Source organism: Otolemur garnettii, unplaced genomic scaffold, assembly GCF_000181295.1.
Source record: "Otolemur garnettii isolate 467f Iridium unplaced genomic scaffold, OtoGar3 scaffold00016, whole genome shotgun sequence".
Lineage (NCBI taxonomy): Eukaryota > Metazoa > Chordata > Mammalia > Primates > Galagidae > Otolemur > Otolemur garnettii.
In genome coordinates, this window is record NW_003852411.1 from 24,836,669 (window position 1) to 24,855,009 (window position 18,341).

The window sequence follows — 18,341 nt, forward strand, 5'->3', positions numbered from 1 at the left end:
CCCGGGCTGGGGATTCGAACCCGCCACCTTAGGTGTATGTGGCTGGCGCCTTAGCCGCTTGAGCCACAGGCGCCGAGCCTATACCCTTGTATTATATACTGTAATTTATTTAAGCTATAACTTGCAGGTTATTTCCAAGATCTTATATATTATAAACAAAATTGTAGTGAATAACTTTGGACATAGGAATTATACTTGAGAACGTCTATTGATTGAGAAAATACATAATGACCAAAATAAGAATTAGTAACAGTTTTAAATGAATTTGTGATTTATTGCTCATAGGAGCCTTACAGCACATTTTAAATAGAGAAATATACACATAAATGCAAACATTGTTTACAAAAATCTACAAACAACAATAGATACAGAGAAATCTATGCATAACTCCATACTCTTCCCCCCAAAGCTTATGGCTTGTTTGTTTATACCTTTTAGCTAATTTATTTTACTGTCATAGTGTGAAATTATTGGGTAGACTGGCTCAGATAGTACCCAGCTCGTTTGGAGTCATCTACAAAAGGGTGCCGTCTTCACTAGTCTGTCCCACATAACTTAATTCTAGGCATCTAATATCTTCATCAATGATTGAGATGATGGATTCTTAGTGTGCCCCTTTCTTTTTCTGAGGACAAATTGGATAGGGTTGTTTGTAAAAGTTTGAAGAGAAAGCAATTATCTTCTAAAAATAGAGATGAAAATGTTTACTAAATAAGAAAGAGAAGTAATCTCCTCCTTTTAAGAAGGCAGATACGCACAGAAGAAAGGCCTGATGGCTTTAGTGGGCCACATGCTAGAAAAGTGGGGTATTCTTTTTGAGATAATCATGGTAATAAGAGAGCGTAACAAGAGTAACACATTCAGGGCCAAGGTGTAATCCACCCAGTGTATGTCCAGTGGCTCAACACTGGCTAGTGGGCATGAACTTTAACCAATATGCCTGACTCTCCCAAATACATGATCAAAATAAATAAATCATTTTATGTATTTCCATATATATTTATGTTTTCAGTGACGGGTCTCATCGTACGGGGTTATACTAATTGATTCTCATTCCATCCTCCAAATCGTACTAATCAAATATAATTTGTCCCTTTCTTTCTGTATATTCTTTATTTTCCTCCAGACCAAGGATAGTAACTACTACAGATGGCTACTTCTCCCCAACTTCCTGGGGGCTAGTAGTACACAAATGTGTCTACTTTTAACTTAAGTTAAACAAATGTGTCTTCTTTTAACTAAAATTATGGGTAAGTGACTTACTATAGAAATGAAGGAACTAATTCTAACCCACGTTCAGCAGGTAACTTCCTCTGGAAACTTGGTTGACCCACTCCACTGCTCTGAGACTCAGTTGTACTTTCTGTCGGTGTAGATGGTAATAGTTTCCTTAAGGTAAACTTTTATGAGCACAAAATGACATAATGACAGCTAACATTTACTAAGCGCTTACATCATGTTTCTACATCCTCTGCTAATTTTAACGTCTATATCAGTTCTGGGTCCGAGCAGTCAACTTAATTATTCTCTTTAAACTGTGTCATAGTTCATTGCCTCTTTGCCTGCCTTAGTAATCTTTGATTGGATTCCAGACATTGGGAATTATATCTTACTGGGTGACACATCTTTGTATTACAACAAATCTGAGCTTTGTTCTGGGAGGCATTAACGTGGAAATTGTTTCATCCTTTTGGATCTTGCTTTTAAGATTTGCTAGGTGGGTCCAGGGCAGTGATCAGTTCAGGGCTAAAAATTCTTCACTACTAAGGCAAGACTTTCCTGAGTACCCAATGTCCCATGAATTATAAGTTCTCTCAGTCCGACTGAAATAACACAATTCAGCCACAATTCCTGGCCCCGTGTTAGGAAAAGGCACTGTCCTCTCTGATCCTTTTAGATGTCCCCCCCACCCCCCGGCCCCATTTGGCATTCTGATCAGTATTCTTTCTCTGCAGATCTCTATTCCTTTTCTCTGCAGCTCTCTCTTCTCTCCTATTCTGCCCTCTGAACTCTGGCTGCTTTGGTCTCCCCAGACTCTCAGCTCTGTCTTCTTAACTCAGTGAGATCACTGGGCCCTACCTCAGTTCTCCCTCCCTGAACCATGGCCTGGAAACTGTCTCAAGGCAGTCAGCTGGGGTAATCGCAGGGCTCATTAATTTTATTTCTTGTCTCCGCAGGATCACTATCCTTTGTTACCTGCTGCCTAGTGTCTTGAAACTATTATTTCATGTATCTCATCTCCTTTTTGTTGTTGTTGCAGGCAGAAGGATAAAATCTGTCTCTGTTACTCAATCTTCGCCAGAAGGAGAAGTCAGAATTTCATGTTTGAAGTCACCCCTAAATTTGGAATAAATGGTCGACTTTGTTCCTTAAGGCTTGTGTGACCTCAGTTAAGTTACATCCATAAACTGCCTGAGCCTTAGTTTATTTTCTGTTAAATGGTGTAGACAAACCCTTCCTCGATTTGGTACCACAGGGGAAGAATGAGAAAACACGCCGAGCATGTAGAATGTGCTGAAAGAAGAGAGAGTGAGCAGCCAGGAAATGTGGAAGGAAGAAGCCTCCATGAGAGATTAAGAGGGAAACAGAGTACGAGACACAGAGCAGAGATAGCCAAGGAGGGATTCCTGGGGGAAAGGGGCTGGAGAGGTGATGTGGGGCGGAAGTGACCAGGTGGAGAAGGTCAAGGGAGCAATCAGGTGGCATGCCAGAGAGGAGGGAGTGGGGAAGAATCTGTAGCCATACCAGCTATGTGGTTTGAGCTCTGCACAGAGGTGTCCAGTCTAGAGGTAAGGCTTGAACTCCAACCTAAATGCAGCAGTCCGGGCTGTCTTCCCAGAGGAAGGTGCCTTTACCTGCTCATAAAGGATCTTTCTGCCACCCACCTGTGGCCTACGGGGCTGCATCTGCCCAGAAACACACACTTTCATTATTTAAAAAAGGGGCTATGTGGGCTAGGTGTGGTGGTTCACACCTATAATCCTTGAGCTCTGGGAGGCTGAGGTGGGTGGATAGCCTGAGCTCAGGAGTTTGAGATCAGCCAGAGCAAGGGTGCAACCCCATCTCTAAAAAATTAAAAATAAAAAAAGTTCTATGTAGGCTGGGAGGTCCTATATACAAATACTAGATAGTTTTGGGAGACTTGTCATCTTTTTTTTTTTTTTTTTTTTTGATACAGAGCCTCAAGCTGTCCCCCTGGGTAGAGAGCTGTGGCATCACAGCTCACAGCAACCTCCAACTCCTGGGCTCAAGCGAGTTTCCTGCCTCAGCCTCCCAAGTAGCTGGGACCACAGGTGCCCAGCACAACACCTGGCTATTTTTTGGTTGCAGCCAGCCATCATTGTTCTTTTGGTGGTCCTGGGCTGAATTCGAACTTGTCACCTCAGGTGTATGTGGCTGGCGCCCTACATGGGATCTTACTCTTGCTCAGGCTGTTCTCCAATTCCTGAGCTCAGGCGCCGAGACAAGACTTGTCATCTTTGAGTAAAACACCTCTTTGTTGAGACCTTTGGACAGTGAAAGAGCATAATGTCACTTATTTATTCATTTATTCATTTGTCCATTCATTCATTCAACAATCATTATAGCCAGTACCATGATGAACCGGGCCCTGTGTGCTGGGGCTTGGGGATACAGTGATGAACAGGGCACGGTTTCTGCCTCCTAGAAGGGAGGTTGTCAAAGCCTGTGTGATGTGGTGCCTGGAGGATGGCAACAAGAGAAGAGGACTCAAGGTGGACAATAAGAGACCCCAGGGGCTGCAGGGCTGGCCCTACGAGGCTAGCCAGTCAGCTAGCTGACCACCACCAAAGGGACAGGATAACTTCTGGCGTACACTCCTAATGAGTCCATCTCTCTCTTCTTCCTATCATACCTGGGGAAATGATGCTGGCATTGGGTTTAGGGAGAACGGGGCCAGTCTGGTGAGCCAAGGGAATTGTTGAGAATGTTCTTTAGAATGCATAGTGGCTAATTCCTGTAATACTAGCACTCTGGTAGGTTGAGGCAGGAGGATTGCTTGAGCTCAGCAGTTCTGGACCAGTCTGAGCAAGAGCCAAACCTCCCATCTCTACTAAAAATAGAAAAGATGGGCATTGTGGGGTGTGCCTATAGTCCAGCTACTCAGGAGATTGAGGCAAGAGGATTTCTTGAGCCTAGGAGTTTGAGGTTGCTATGAGCTGGCTTGATGCCGTGGCACTCTAGCCTGGGCAACGGAGTGAGAATTTGTATAAACCCCCCCCCAAAAAACCCCACTCTTAACTGTTATAAATCATGTAATTAAAGTTGATTTAAAAGAATGAATTCAGGGTGCCTAATGCCTGGCATCAACTCTGAGCGCCAAGCAACATCCCTTACTTTCTCCCCAGGGTATGAAGTTGAACTATCATAAGACTCCATTCAGAGTTTTGAACTTAAATGACACCAACAGGTTGTTCTTGAACCTCTCTCTGGGGTCTTACTATCAAATTCCACTTTTATTTTTAATGTTCAAATACCATGCATAGACTTAGACAAATAAAATCTGACTGCCTTTTGCAGAGAGTTTTTTCTTTCAAATTTTTAATTTTTTGAAAGAGATAAAATAGTCACATGCTATAATATGCAAAAGCTACAAAAGGATATTTTGGAAAGTAAGTTTCCTAAAGATGCAGTTCCTCTCAGAAGCAACTATTATTACCTGTTTCCTGTGCATCTTTCCAGAAATTCTCTTTGCAAAAGGAAGCAAATATGTACATCCATATGGGCATATGCTTTTTTATACAAATGCTGACTATATATATGTGTGTCTGTGTGTGTATATACAGGAGTATATATTCAGATCTGCACTTTGTTTTTGCACTTAACAGTATAAGAAATCTCTCAACAACTTTAACTGCAATAACAACCCAATGAGTGTATGAACATAAAGTGGTTTATTTTTCTTCAATCTTTGCTTTCACGTGTATCCTATCAAATATCCCTTTTGGTCTGGTTGTATATATGTTAGACGTTCAATGCTGACTTACTTTCTTTAAATTTTTGAAACAGAGTCTTACTCTGTCACCTTGGGTAGAGTGCCCTGGCATTTCAGCTCACAGCAACCTCAAACCCTTGGGCTCAAGACATTCTCTTGCCTCAGCCTCCCGTGTAGCTGGAACTACAGACGCCCGCCACAATACCTGGCTATTTTCTTTTTTTAGAGATGGGATCTTACTCTTGCTCAGGCTGTTCTCCAATTCCTGAGCTCAGGCAATCCACCCACCTTGGCCTCCCGGAGTGCTGGGATTACAGGCATGAGCCTTAGCACCCAGTCCCTGACATTTTTTATTTGAATGCATCTTTCCTCTTCTAGGAAAGGATACATCAGTCATATGCTAATAATGTCCCAAATGAGTTGCTTTCAGAAAGTACTGTGTCTAAACAAAAATCAGAAAACATAAAATTCCCTCTTGGGTTTCAGGTCAGTTAATTCTTTGATGCTATCTGGACCACCAAATCACAAACCTTGCTTCCTTTCCTTTTTTTTTTTTTTTTTGAGACAGAGTCTCACTCTGTTGCCCCAGCTAAATGCGGTGCTGTCACAGCGCACAGCAACCTCAAACTCAAGTGAGCCTCCTGCCTCAGCCTCCTAAGTAGCTGGGACTTCAGGCATGGACCACCATGCCCCGCTCCTTTTTCTATTTTTTGTAGAGACAGGGTCTTTTGCTCTTGCTCAGTGCTGTGTCCAACTCCAGCAATCCTCCTCCTTCAACCTTCCAAAGAGCTTGGGTTACAGGGGTGAGTCACAGTCCCCAGCCTTTCCTTTCTTTTCGGTTGAAGCTTGGGAGCCAGGATCCCACCCACTAGGCATGGGTCCAGGGGTATCTGGGGAAGGGAAGATCAGGGGAAAACAGAGCTCCCAGCCTCAGAGGCTCAGGGGCTCCCGGGTAAACATGAGTTCAGGTGGGCAATGAGAGCAAAGGAACCAGAGGTGATGCAAGGATGGGAAGGGAGAAAAGAAAGAGGGATAAATGGCAGGCAAGGCCAGGGTTCCAGAGATATGACTGCTTGACCCAAGAGGGGTCATTCACTAAATGTTTCTCATCCAACCTAGATCCTGTCAAGCTGCTGTCCTGTGTTGGAAGAGCTGATGGAAGAGAATGCCAGGCTTGAGAGTGGAATTCAGCAGTAAGAAATGGGCGTCTCAAGTGGGGCCTGTGGACTGCCTGCACTAGGATTTCCTGGGGTGCTTGTTACATGCACGGATTGTTGGCCTCTCCCCCAAACCACATCTGTGGGGAAAGAGCCCAGGACGTCTCCGGTTTACTGGCTCCTCCTTGGGAGCTGGATGTACCCTGATAGGTTGTTCAAGCTCCAGAAACAGCTTGGCCTGGGAAATACAGCTAGAGGAAAGCCAGGCCTAAGAAAAGGAAAGCAAAACATTCAAGACAGAAAATTAAGAATGAAATAAAGGGCACCCACCCACCCCCACCGTTCATCACATGGAATGTGAGATCAGGTTCTCCAGAGAGTAGGATGGGGGTGGCTGAGGCCTGGAGCTTGCTGAGCACCCATAGAGCTGGAGGAGCTTCAAGAGAGCTCTCTGGACAATGGGGCCCTTTCCCATCGGGGTGTTTTCCTGGGTAGAAGATTCTAGCCAGCTCACACTTGCAGGCAAAATAAGAAGAGGGGAAGATAGATAGTAAGTTAATCCCTGAGGTCCTGGGTCACTGTTTTAGACCCCTTAGAAAGTCCTGTATCCATGGCCATTTCCTCAGCCTGTTCCTGCTGTCAAGAGCCCACTCACCACTTTGGGGTTTGATTCTGGGGCCTTGTCATTCAGACTCTAGCTCTCAGCACCTCTTTAACTTCCTGTCCAAGCCCTAGTTCACCCACCCTCAGGGGTGTGGGGTAAAGTGTACTGAAAGCCAGGCAAAGCCCTCCCAGCGTTCTGCACTGGCTGTCCTTACATATTTATTTTAATGAAAGTGAAACCTTTTACCAGCTCACATGGCTATGTAGTGTATTATAGATGCTGATTTTGATCACTGTCTAAGGGTGCCAGTGACCTTTACAAGGCCATGCTCTGGGCTCATATGATCAGCGTGTGCTTCATTGTGGATTCACCAGGATCATTTGAAAATGTGCTCTGCCAAGAGGACACCCATGTAGAAGCAAGTTTTTGTGTTTTTTTCTTTTTTAAATTTTTTTTTGCTTCTGTACAAACAGCAGCAGACTGCTTTAGAGCAGATTAATTTTTTAACTTTACTATCTCTCCCTTCTTATTCAAGCTTTATACCTATACAAATGTTCAAGAGCAAAGTCAACACATAATATCATTAGGCATTTTTAGACAGTTGTTACAACAAAACGTTCACCTGAAGGTGAAACTTTTGCAGATTATAAAGTGACTGGTTGACTTTCACAGTGATAATTATAGAAATTGTTTTCAGAGGCATTTAAGTCCAACTTGTGCTAAGTTTGCTTTTGCTAAGTAAACAACATTAGCTAGAAATGCTTCCTTGAAAAGCTTTAAGATTAGTTTTTCTCTATTTCCTTCGTTTTAAATTTTTGTGTTTATCCCTGCCCTGTTTCCTCCAGCTCCCTCCCTTCCCCTGCTTTTTGTTTCAGAATCTGAGACCATGGAAAAGATCTTAGAGTTGTTTGTTTGTTTGTTTTATTTTGAGACAGAGTCTCACTTTGTCACTCTTGATTGAATGCCATGGCATCATAGCTCACAGCAACCTCCAACTCTTGGGCTCAAGCAATCCTCTTGCCTCAATTTTTCATTTTTAGTAGAGATGGGGTCTAACTCTTGCTCAGGGTGGTCTCAAACTTGTGAGCTCAAGCAATCTAGCTGCCCTGGCCTCTTAAAGTGCTAGGATTACAGTTTTTAAAAACAATTCCCTGGGATGCTTTTCTAAAAATGCAGGCTCCTTGGCCCTACCTAGGGAAAGTAGGTTTCAGATGTGGCTGGTGAGTTTGTACTTTTAAAAGCCTTCCAAGTAATTTCAAGAGGCATTCCCAGCCAAAGCAACAGCTCTGATAGGGACTCAGTTCATTTCTTCACTTATTCACCCAATATGGATAGGGTACCTTTGTGGATCAGGCCTTACTCTAAGTGTTTGGGATAAATCAGAAAACCAGGCCTACAAAATTGCTGTCGTTAAAGGGCTCATACGATAGCATCTATTAAAACATCACATAACAAAACAAAAATTTAGGCAGACCCCTGCACTGTCTATTAACTCATTTACACTTAGCAACTCTGTTGCCCATCTTGCAAAAAATGTCTGTGGCCCAGACACAAGGGAGTATCCATGGAAGGGTAAAAGCATGAATCCTGAAGATACATTGTATACAAGAGACATCCATTCCTCAGAATTTCTGCTCCTAGTGTTTTTGCTGAGTGTTCATCAGACAGGAGAGTTCCACCAACAGTCAAGCTGCTTGGACCAGGGGCAGATACATGATCACAGCTGGGTTAATCTGATTCTTTTTTTTTTTTTTTTTTTTTTTTGCAGTTTTTGGCCGGGGCTGGGCTTGAACTTGTCACCCCCAGTATATGGGGCTGGCACCCTACTCCTTGAGCCACAGGCGACGCCCAGTTAATCTGATTCTTTTCCTTGGGAATTTAGACATTTCAGTGGAGTTCCTAATTCAAATGTCTGTAAGAGCCAAAGGGGTAACATAATGAGAGGTGCTGGCCAGCTGAAAGGAAACCAGCAGCAAGACTGTGGAAGAGAGCATCCGGCATGCGGCTATGGATTGAAAGCTTGTGTCCCCTGGATTAGTTCTTTTTTTTTTTTCAGCTATAATGGAACCCTACAGACTGGGTAGGTCTTAAAGAATAGAAGTTTATTTGGCTCGTGGTACTGGAAGCCGGGAAGTCCAGATGGTACTGTCATCTGGTGAGGGTCATCATGCTGTGTTAGCCGGTAGTGGAAGGCAGAAGACAGAAAGTTAAAGGGCAAAAGAACATGCGAGAGAGAGACAGGATGGGGGCCAGACCTTAGTCTTTCATTTGGAGTCTATTTCCACCATAACGAACGTGCGCCTATGATAACAGCATTAATCCCTCAAGACCCAATCACCTCTTGACGGTCTCACTTTTTAATACTGTTATTACACAACAGCCACGTGAATTTCTAAGGAGACATTAAAACCGAAGCTTGGCTCCCACCCCTGATTTATATATTGAAATCCTAACCTGTAATGTGATGTTATTTGGCGATGGGACCTTTGGGAAGAACGTAGGTCCCGAGAGTAGAGACCTCATAATAGGATTAGGGCCCTTATCTGAGGAGACATGAGAGAACTGTGCTTCCTTTCTCTGCTCTCTGCCAGGTGAGAGAACCAGGAACAGAGTCCTGACCAGAACCGAACCGCACTGGTGCCTGATCTCAGACATCCCAGCTTCCAGACCTGTGAGACGTAAATTGCTGTGTGAGCCACCCCATCTGTGTCTTGTGGTAGCAACCCGAGCTAAGACGTACAACAGAGAGAATGGTAGCAAGTTGAAGAGCTCACACCCCATGCAAAGGGGAGGCCATGTTCACCTCCAGCCAATTGTTGCCCCACTGGTAAGCCCAATTTGCCAGGTTTTCTGACATTTACAGAAGTCCAAAATTTATGTTTTTATATGAAATTGGAATTTAACAATGCTGAAATTATTTTTTGTTAGAGAAAAATGGGTGTCGTCCAAAGCGAGCACAGTTGCAGGCCCTGCGCTCTGGAGAACACCGGTTTGCAGCCTCTGGCTGACTTTGCCAGTCTCCATGGGAAACAAGGACAACCGTGGAAAGGCAGGGGCTGAGGCTGCGCTGCCTGGTCTGTGTGTCCAGAGAAGCGGAGACAGCCGAACTGCACAGAAGGAAGGGTGGTGATGATAAGAGCAGAGACTAAAGAGCGATCAACCAACAAAAAACAAACAAAAAAAGTGGCAGAAAAAGAAACCTGGGTCTTGACAGCATAGTTTCTTGGTTATTCTAGATTTTTTTTGTATCTGTAGCTTCTGGTCCTTGAATTCTGTACGAGTCTCCTGTTTCCTTATAATAAACCATCTTTTTGCTTAAACTTCTGTTAACACACACAGCACAGATAAAGGTTGTGGGTATTTGTTATCTTCTTCCTAGTCAAAGGGCACCATTATTACTGAGCACTGATGTATTTACTATTGACTTTTCTGTGCGTCAGTGAGCTTGGTATATGTCAGTGGCAACTATGGTCCTGGCATGTGGTTTTGATTTATTGAATTGAACCAATATTCATCTAAACTGGTGATTGCCCAACTTGTCTGTGCATCAGAATCACCTGGGGAAATTTAGGAACAACATATAGTAAAACCTCCAAAGTTGACCCCCTCCCACATTGACCATCTCCTTGAGTTGACCTAATTTTTATAGACCAGGCATGCACCACGTGTATATATCAGTAAAGCAGGCCTAGTTCTTATGTTGACCATCTCCATATGTTGACCAGTTTGGTACAGTCCCTTGGGTGGTCAACGTACAGAGGTTCTACTGTGTGTCCTCTGGACAACCTCAGACCAAAACAAGCAGGGTCACCTGAGGTGGAGCCCGGAGACTGCATGACAAGCTCCCAGGTGATTCTGATGCAGCCAGCCCAGGACTGGTCTGAGAACCAGAGTTCAGGAACTACCAAGAGAGACCTCAACAGGAATGGACCACACCTGAGCCAGGATGGGCCGCAGTTGCTTCATTGTTCAAAAGGAATGTCAAGGAGATCCCAGCTTCCAAGGTGGGTTATCCTATAATCCAAACATTTTTTGTCATGCCCCCTTATCCTCTCTTGATTTGGGGGAGTAGGTTGGGAGCAGGAGACCCTGGAGTCTCTTGGTTAAATTCCACGTGGGGATTACACTGGTCAGCCTCCTCTCATTTCCTTCTATTGCATGCTGGTGGGGCAACATTATTGCTGAAACAGCCTTCCATGCAGCTCCTTTGGAATGTGACAGAAGCGGCTAGATTAGTGAGTGGACCCTCAGACTATGAGGCTGATAACAGTAAAGACACTTTGTAACCATAACCCTCTGACTTTAAGCACTCAGAGTGCTTTTATACAAGGCGAGAGCTCAAAATGCGAATGTGATTTCCAATACATTAATAAGCATTGTGCTTTCCAGTGTGCACACCTGGAGTCTGAGGGTTGTGGCTCTGCCAAGCGGTTATGCATTGGTGTCCCTCTGCTCAGGAGACGGCGCCTTTGGGATCAGGTTATTTCCTTGAAGCTGTTATTACGTAGGCAGGCAAGACCACCTCCTGCTCCCATATTTCTCCTTATATTACTTTTGGAAGAACAGAGTCCCATAGAAACACAAGCTAAGTGCACCGATCTGTTGAAGCATCTCTAAGGAGCTTCAGCTCTGTGGCTTCAGGGCAGGAACCTTTTTAAAGAAGATCTATACTGTTAAGTCTCAAACCAAGTGTTCTCATGACCCACTGCTATGTGACAACCCCAAAAGTTAGTAACTCAAAACACAGCCAATTAAAGTACTGATAACATTGGATGAACTTAAAAAAAAATTGTGTTAAATTAAAGAAACTATACATAAAAGATCACATATCACATGATTCTGTTTATGCGAAATATCCAGAATAGGTAAATCCATGGAGGGAGAAAGCAGACTGCTGGGTGGTGAAATGTTTGCAACTAGACAGAAGTGGTGATTGCGCAACATGGTGTTCAATGACACTGAATTACAGACTTTATGATGGTTAATTTTATGTTATGTGAATTTTGCCTCCATTTTTAAAGAGCTACAACCTTTTTTTATTATGTGTCATAATTTTTTAGGCCAGGAGTTCTACAGAGGAGTATAAAATATTTTGTAGCCATCCTTAATCTTCCTGTTTGAGTTGCCTTCCATTAGTGAGGTCTTCAATTGTAGCTACTTAGGAATACTGAAAACTCAGGACCCAGACACCTGATAATGTTGAACAGCTACATTTTCCAAAATATTTTATCATTAAAATGAATGGCAATCATTAACAATCAAAACATTCATTGAGCACCTGAGTAGACAGAGCTTGGTATGTCGAACTATAATGACAAATTACAGAAATCAATAATCAGTATTGTAATAATAGTGGTAGAAATCACAGTCTTAATTTTGTTAAATATGGTTGAGCTGTTCTGAATGTGAATGGGACATGTCTAAAAGATAAGACCAAAGCCAAGATGGTCCTAAGTTGTGAGACAGGAATTCATCTCAGAACTGAGATCTCTGTGGTGCTGTGAGTCTGCTCCATGGCCCCCTTGATGCTTGACTTCTTTTATTTTTTATTTTTTTTTAGAGACAGAGCTTCACTTTGTTGCCCTCGGTAGAGTGCCATGGTGTCACAGCTCACAACAACCTCTAGCTCTTGGGCTTAGGCGATTCTCTTGCCTCAGCCTCCCAAGTAGCCGGAACCTTAGGCACCCACCACAATGCCCAGCTATTTTGTTTTTTGTTGTTGTTGTTGTTGCAGTTTGGCTAGGGCTGGGTTTGAACCCACCACCCTTGGTATATGGGGCCAGTGCCCTACTCACTGAGCCACAGGCCCCGCCTCAATGCTTGACTTCTTGATATAGAACATGAACATGAACATCGAACTTACCTTGGCCTTCAAGGCTTACATCCTCTTAGTTCTACCTTTTTGTTTTCCTGATATTTGATTTGATGATTTTTCCTGCCCTAGGCTCTGGAGTTCTTACCTTGCTGTTCCTGACCAGTTCCTGACCAGTACATAGCCTGAAGCCTGACTTGGGTCTATTTCTAGCTCCCTAGACTCTACCCTGAAATTCTGTTGTATTCTACCCAGACATACCAGGCCTTCACACCTTCTCTCAAAGACTTGGGTTACCAGAAGAGACTTAGGACTAGTCACACCAGTGATCTTTAACCTTCTTCATTCCATTGAGGTCTTTTTAGTTTTTCACCTCTACAGCATTCCTAGAAATAGTCTCTGAGCCTATTGAGGAAAACTAAGCACAGTTAGGTTGTGCTGGTGGTACAGGCAAGAACTTTGAGAAGAAGTAGCAGGAAAAAGAAAGCTCTTTGGGTTAATGGTGCATTAAAGCAAGTCTTAATCTATGAACCACTGTGGTAGATGGTATTTCACCAGGCTAAGTATTTCAGTTCCTTCCCCATGGGAGGGTTATGTGTTACCCTCCCACAGACATCAGGATCCAGCCCCAAGACTTACTTTGGCCAAGGAAGTATGAATTAGGTAGCCCAAGGCCACTCATAATCATCACGTTCTAGAGTTCACGGCTTTGTGACCTTTCTAGAGTTCATGGCTGGGTGTAGTCCCCTTCTACACTGGGTCAGGCCTTCCTGATCCATAGAATATCATAGAAGTGATGATTGCAATTTCAAAGACAAGGTTATACAAAGCTTCTATCTTCTAGGATCACTTGGTCTGGGAAGGTCATTCGCTCTCCTATCCCATGAAAACACTAAAGCAGCCCCATGAAGTAATGCACATGCTCTCCTGGTCACTGGCAGAGCAACTGAAGTCCCAGCCAATAACCAGCATCAACCTGCCAGCCGTATGAGTGACTTGCCTTGGAAGTGGACCCTGAAGCCCCAGACAAGCCTTCAGATGATGCCTCCTCAGCTACAACCTCATACAAGACCTTGAACCAGAACAACACAGCCTGAATTCCTGACCTACAGAAATAGCGAAATAATTATTGTTTTAAGATACTGCATTTTGAAGTGATTTGTTACACAGCAATAGGTGGCTAATACAATGAGTATAAGCAATATGAGTTGCTTCCCACAAGGTGGAAAGATTATGAGCTAGCCTGTGTTCTGCCAAGTTCTCGCTCCCCTCTAATATGACATCAGCTGTACTCCAGATAAAGATTGCTTTATCAGATTGGGTGCTAGGATAAAGGCACAGAGTGGAGCTCAGCTGCAGCTAATCTAAGATGGATATTATGCCTGAGCAAAAAATAAATCTTTGTAGTGTGAGCCCTTGAGACTTGATCTGTGTCCACAGCATAACCCAGTCTATCCCGGCTGATGGAGCTGGGTTTGTTTTTTGAAAGATATAGATCAATGGCAGATTATTGGAGGTAGAAGAGAGAGCTGATGTCTATGTGGGTGGTAAAAGCAGGCACCAGGGAAGTAGAGAACCTGCCGTTCTTTCCTGAGCACCCCTTTCAGCAGGCCCTCGTCTCTGGGAATGGCTGCTCGTGTGGTCTGATGCCTAGACATGGTTTGTGCCTAAGGGTTCTCCTCTTAAACCAGGGCCGTGACTGACTACCAACAGTCATTCTTCTTGGGCTGCCAGTATGAGAAAATGACACTGCCTTCCAAACTGTGAGCAGGCATTGCTCAGAGACTGTTAATAGCCGGTCAACATATTGGGTAACAGTTTATGGATGAGTTAGAAAAAAATCCAGACTTTATTGACTTTATTGCTAATAATATCCTCTTAGGAAAGGAACCAGCTGGAGGAAGGAGGGAGAAAAAAGTTCAAACTCATCTGCAAAGTTGTATGTGTTTTCCCAGCTCAGGGTTTATTGCTTACATAATCTCTGAGAGAGTAGCCTGAAACTCCTTATGTGTGCCAGTTTCCTAATCAAGAGACACCAAATGGGGGAAAAAAGCATGAGTATTACTGTCTGTCTCAAGCTGATTTGTGAGGTTCAATGGGCATCGCCAAATCCAGGCTCCTAGTGTTCTAGTACCTTGAAAGAGGGCTAGACTGGGAGGACAGAGAGAGAATTGGGAAGACATTTGCCCACTGATACCGTAAATTCTTGGGTAATTTTGGGAGGATCTCTCTGGCCTCCTGTGCAGAAGGACAGAGAATCATCTAATTACTCCCTGGCCTTCCTGGAGTCTTCCCAGAGGAGACTCAATTTTATCTCCCCAGTGCAGGGCACGTCATCCTTCTGTGACCCCTCTAGTCTAAGTCATCTTTCTCGGGGGCTGACCTTTCTTCAAATCCAGGCCTGAATTTTCAGCTTCCTCCCGGTACCTCCCTCCACGTCCGTCTCTCCTGCATGTACTTCATACTCCTCCATCCAGCAAACCAATTGGCTCTTCATCCTTTTTGCCCATCAACTCCCATCTTCCTTATAATGACCCAGGCTAGTAACTCTATAGTCCTCTCTGAGAGTTCCCATGGAGGCTAAGCCTCAAAAAGCCTACCTGCCTTCAGCCCTTCCCTGAAACATTTCTTTTAACCAGAGCACCCTGCCCATACCACGGGACCTGCCTCCTTGTTCACTGCTGGTCAGACCACAGCCCTCGGCAGCCAAACCATTGAGACTGTTGCCTCACAGAGATGACCGATATACACCGGGGTGTTGAGATCCTCTCAAAGTTCACACTAAAGCTTCAGGGAGCAAGTTGATTAGCCAGTTGGGAGCAGAAGTTGAGAGATACACAGTGGAGAGATGGCAGACAGATATAAAGTTATGTGTGTCATAGGACTGCAAAGTCTAAGGGGAAGCCAGATGTGAGAAAAGAGAAGGCCTGAGTAACAAGCCGTAGAGCAATATGGATAGAAGACCAAAGGCGAGGGGCTGCCAAGGAGGGGGCAAGGCAACCTCCTCCCCACAGTTACGTCCAGTTCCTAAACAACCCGGGTGGAGGGGCTGGGTTAGGGTTGTTCCTCTGTTCTCGTTTCCCCAGATATAGTGCTCATAAGTCATCCTTGCTTGGTGCCTTTCAGTAAGAATCTGAGGCACCTCCCCCCGCCACGCCCCCAATTCAATCTGAGCCAGTTCTCCGCCAGTGTACCTCCATCAGCCACCCCCTCTCTCTTCCCTCTGTCACCGCTCTGTCCAGGCCCTTGTTCTCTCTCACCCAGACTCTGAAAGGAGCTTCCCCACCTGTCTGCAGTTCCTCCCACACGCAGCCTTCAGAGTTACCATGTAACACACTTCTCACTGCTTCAGTCCAACTGCAGACAGTCTGCAGAGCGTTCAAGACTGATTAGCATCTGGCCTTAGACTTCTCTGTCATCTTTCGCTTCTGTTCCATCTATATTAGTTACCTCTTGCTGCATAACCAATTATCCCCAAACATAGCAGTTTAAAATGATAAACATTTATCATCTCACATGATTTCTGAGGGTCAGGACCTGAGAATAGACTCGCTGGGCAGCTCTGGCTGTGGGTCACTCCCAACGGATATACACTGGATTGTCTGCTCTTTTCTTAGAAAACAATCTATAATAGTAATAACTGTAATAACTCCTGTGGTGAGATTATCAACCAGGGCTGTAGTCATGGGACAGTGATGGAAAGTCTTCATTGGGGGGGTCTCTCTTAAGGGCAGCTCAGGATCCACAGCTGTCTCCATGCAGGGTGAGTGACCCAGCACAGATAATGCACGAGGGAGAGTGACCATGAGGGGAGTCACAGTGCCTTTTATAACTTAATTCCAGAAGCAGGACACTGTCCGTTCTGCTGTGTTCTGGTGGTTGCACAGACCAACCTTGGTACCACATGGGTGGGCACTACACAAGCACGTGAATACGGGGAGGTAGCAGGTGTCAGGGGCCAGTCATGGGCTGGCTGCCTCAACCTCCCTCCACAATTTTCAATTTCTGCCATGTCATACCTTAACAGGGGTCTGGGCCTTAGTTTAATTCTATTCCTTCAGCCTGAAAGCCTCCTTATTTATCAAAATCCTACTAATTTCTCAATGCCCAGTTCCCCAGGCAGAAGAATCACTTTTATCTTTGAGCTCATACAACTCTCTACTTTCTGTGTTTTACTCCATCTTGTGCAATAGTTACCTCTTTACATGTGAATCTGCTTTCTGGAGGAGCAGGACTTTTCTTTGTTATTTCCATTATACTCATAGAAGAAAACCCAGAGAGCACTTTCCCCAAATGATACAAATGAAGGGGCCTCATGGCCAGGAAGGGGCCAAGGCCTATCACGCTTCATGGTTCCAGCAATGAGTTCCCTGCTGGAAGGGCCTCCTTCAGTGTATGCTCGCCAGGCCCACATCTACTCTCAGGTGCTGCCTGCGAGAGGGCTGCTATGGGGGGCAGTGCTCACCGGGGTGATGGGGCAGTATGGAGGGAAGAGCCTACACAACCCTGGGATTTCCTGACCTCATATTTACCAACTGGGTGACTATAAGAGTTACATATAGTCTCAGTGCTACAGGTTTTTTACCTGTAAATTGAGAATCACCTTACCTGCCATATAGTTTTTACACAAATACCTGGCCATCATCGTCACTCAGAAGTGATTGGTCTCTGCTCTTTTCCTGGAAAACAATCTATAACAGTAATAACTGTAAAAACTCCTGTTACAGACTGCACGTTTGTGTTCTTCCCCAAATTCACAGGTTGAAATCCTAACCCCTCATGTGATGATATTAGAACAGTGGTTCTCAACCTTTCTAATGCCATGGCCCTTTAATATAGTTCCTGTGGATCATGACCCACAGGTTGAGAATCGCTGTATTAGAAGGTGAAGTCTTTGGGAGGTGGTTAGGTAATGAGGTGGTAGCTCTCCTGAAAAGGATTTGTATGCCTCCTCTTTCTGCTGTTCAGCATGTGGGGACAGATCAAGAAGACGGCCATCTGTAAGTCAGGAAGAAAGCCCTCACCAGACTCTGTATCTGCCAGCACTGATCTTGGACTTCCCAGCCTCTAGAACTGTGAGAAATAAATATTTGCTGTTTAAACAACCCTGTCTATGGCATTTTGTTCTAGCAACTTGAACTGACTAAGAGAGTTCCTACTGAACTCTGTTCAGGACTCCAGAATGTCATGTGCTGCCACTGGGCAGGGTGCTCTCCCTGGGCCATTTCATCAGCTCAGAGGTCATACCTTCCACCAAAGGCTGAAGACCTCAAATCTACATAACAATGAGACCTGCTCCTACTAAGGGTGTCCAGTCTTTTGGCTTTTCTATGCCACATTGGAAGAAGAAGAGTCATCCTGAACCACACATTAAATGCACAAACACTAACAAAAGCTGATGAGCAAAAATAAATTCCGTGTGTAGTTTTTGTAATATCCATCACCACAGATAAGGAAAAAAAAATCCTCACATAATCCACATGTAGCCCATGGGCCACAGGTGGGACACCCCTGACTATTACCAAGTTGTAGGACTTACAATAATTATCATCACCTCACCTGCCTACTGGCTCTTACTCCTTCAAAACAAAACTAGCATTCGTCACAGCAGGAGGCAGCCAGGCTGGGTGTTCAGTGCTCAGACTCTGGAGCTGGACTGCCCTGGTCCTGTCCTAGTCCTGCCCTGACCCCTCCAGTAACCAGCTGGTCTCCCTGGGAAAACTGTTACCTTCTCAGCACCTCAACTCCCTCATCTCTAGGATGGAGGTAATGATAGCATCTCTCTCCTAGATAGGATATGAGGATTAGATGAGT